Source organism: Mandrillus leucophaeus, unplaced genomic scaffold (assembly GCF_000951045.1).
Source record: "Mandrillus leucophaeus isolate KB7577 unplaced genomic scaffold, Mleu.le_1.0 Scaffold794, whole genome shotgun sequence".
Taxonomy (NCBI): domain Eukaryota; kingdom Metazoa; phylum Chordata; class Mammalia; order Primates; family Cercopithecidae; genus Mandrillus; species Mandrillus leucophaeus.
The window spans coordinates 90,230-92,675 of record NW_012108630.1 but is presented as its reverse complement, the minus strand read 5'-3'; positions in this window follow the sequence as shown (position 1 = coordinate 92,675).

The following is a 2,446-nucleotide window of genomic DNA, read 5'->3' as shown; positions in this document are numbered from 1 at the left end:
TACATTTAAAGACATTGAGCGTTCTGATTATTTCTATCCAATTTACTTAGGCACCAAAACATGTCTCTGGTGTTTATTTCTTGGATTTACTTATTCTTTGCTGTTTTACCTTCAGGCTGGCTCTCCTTGTGGTAGCAAGATGGCTGCATCTTCATATCCTCACACCACCGAATTCAATGGAAGAGTCTTACCATTGCTTGCAACAAGTCCTGCCATTTACTCTTTCTTACTGGCCCCAAATGAGTCATGTGCTCATGTGTGGATCAATCCTGTGGCTAAGGAGATGAAATGATCTGCCCCACTCAGGGCTGAGACTGAGGTCTCACTTTAGCTGCATCGCCAGAATGGTGTTTCCAAGCAAAACTGTGTTACTGGTGTGGATGCCAGGCAATAAACACACAATTTCTGCTGCATGGAAATTTCTCATGTAAGTATTGGTAATTATTTTCCTCCAGTGTGTTATTATCTTTTGGTTGTATTTACAGTATTTTCCACCAGATATTAACAGTTTTTCAGATATTAACAGTTTTTCAGATATTAACCTTTTTTGGTGGAAATATTTATTCAATCTACTTTATTTTGTTTGTTTCTCATTCTTGTATTGTTCTTAGAAATATCTTTCCTACTCTCTGCCATTGAAAAGAAAGTTTATTTTCTGGTTTCTGGTTTCAAAGTATAGACTTTAGTAATTGGGTTTACCTTATTGCTTAGGTTTTTAGGTCTTCTAGAATCCTGTTTATTTTTGTATCTATTTGATCTTTATGGCCTGAATAAGGTGAATTAACTTTTTATAATAATTATAATAAAAGTCTCTTCATACTAGAGAGTTTGTCTACTTATATTTCTTGATAGATTTTGGTTTTTTTAATTTCAGTGCTATGCCAGTTGGAGTGATTGATACATGTTGACTGAAGATTATGCCTACTATGAAGTATCTGCCTTTGTGTTTGTATTGTGTATTCAGTTTGCCTGAAATTAATTTGCTTGAAATTAAGGATACAATCTTGCCTTCTTTTTGTTTCCATTTTCCTAATCTGCCTTTGTCTTTTTTTCACTGTCAGTCACACTTAAACTTTGAAACACACACACATTTTTCTTAGTGTTGCCATTGGTCAGCATCACATCTTCTCCTAATAAAGATAAAAATTCTGGCATGTTTTTATTTCTCTTTTTTTTCCAATGTCCCCTAACCCCCCCTTCCAGGTTGAGTTCATCTGAAAATTTTGGAGATGCTTATTAATTTTTGAAAACAACTAACTAATTTAATTTAACTACGTATGTTATTTTATTTTTTTATTTTTTTAGAGATGGGGTCTTGCTATGTTGCCTAGGCTGGTCTCGAAGTCTTTGCCTCAACTGATTCTCCCCTCTCAGCCTCCCAAGTCTCCTGAATTATGGGCATGAGCCAATGCACCTGGCTTTTTAAAAATATATACATATTTTAATAGTTCTCTGATCCACAGTTTTATAGTATGCCATATTTTTTCTTATGACTTATATTGGTTTGGAATACATACTCTGCTAATTGTTTCTGAGAGTAATATCCCAAATGTCTTTATTTAAGTCCTCAACCTAAAAAACAGTTTTTGTGTATTGAGGATTCTAGGTTGAAAATAATATTCCCTCAGAACTTTGAAGGTAATTCTCCAGTGTCTTCCTAACATTCAGTGTTGCTATTGATGAGAAGACAAGATAGTTCCCTTGACCCCCTTTGTGGGCAGGAACTGGAATGGCTTGTTTCATTCAGCATGCTGCTGGCCACTCCTTGCAAGAAGGAGCATGCAAGCAAGCGGGTGTGGGAACCGGAGGGAGTGAACACTGGAACTGGCCGGTGACTCCTCTGTGGCAAGAGTAGGCTCTGTGCAGGCCCTGCAGCAGCATCCAAGCCCCTGCCTTTTTGGCACCCGGGTTCTTGTCTAAGAATCAGGTCACATGAACAGATTGAAGGGTAGTGTATGTGGAGGATTTTATTGGACAATGGAAATGGCTCTCGGATAGGGGGCGGGATGGGAAATTGGAAAGAGAATGACTGGGAAGAAGGTGATCTTTCCCTGAAGCTGCACTGTCTGAAGTTTGCGGCATCTACCTGTAGATCTTTCCCTGAAGCCACACTGTCTGCAGTTAGCCACATCTATCTGTAGTCTCCGACACTCAGTTGCTTCTCTGTTCGCCACTCAGCCACTTGTATCCCTGCTACTCAGCTGCCTGTGTTGCTCTGCCAACTAAAGGCTTTTATGGGCACAAGATAGGGGTGTGGCAGGCCAAAAAGGCAACACTTGGGCGTTTGAAAACGAGGTCAGCTGCTTTCACTTAGGGCCATGTTCCAGGCTTAAGGGCGAGGTTTAGCCAGGAGCCCAGCCCTTCCGTATCAATGAGATATCATGCCAATTCAGTCTCATTCCTTTGTAGATAATTTATCTTTTTTTTTTTTTTTTTTTTTTTTTTT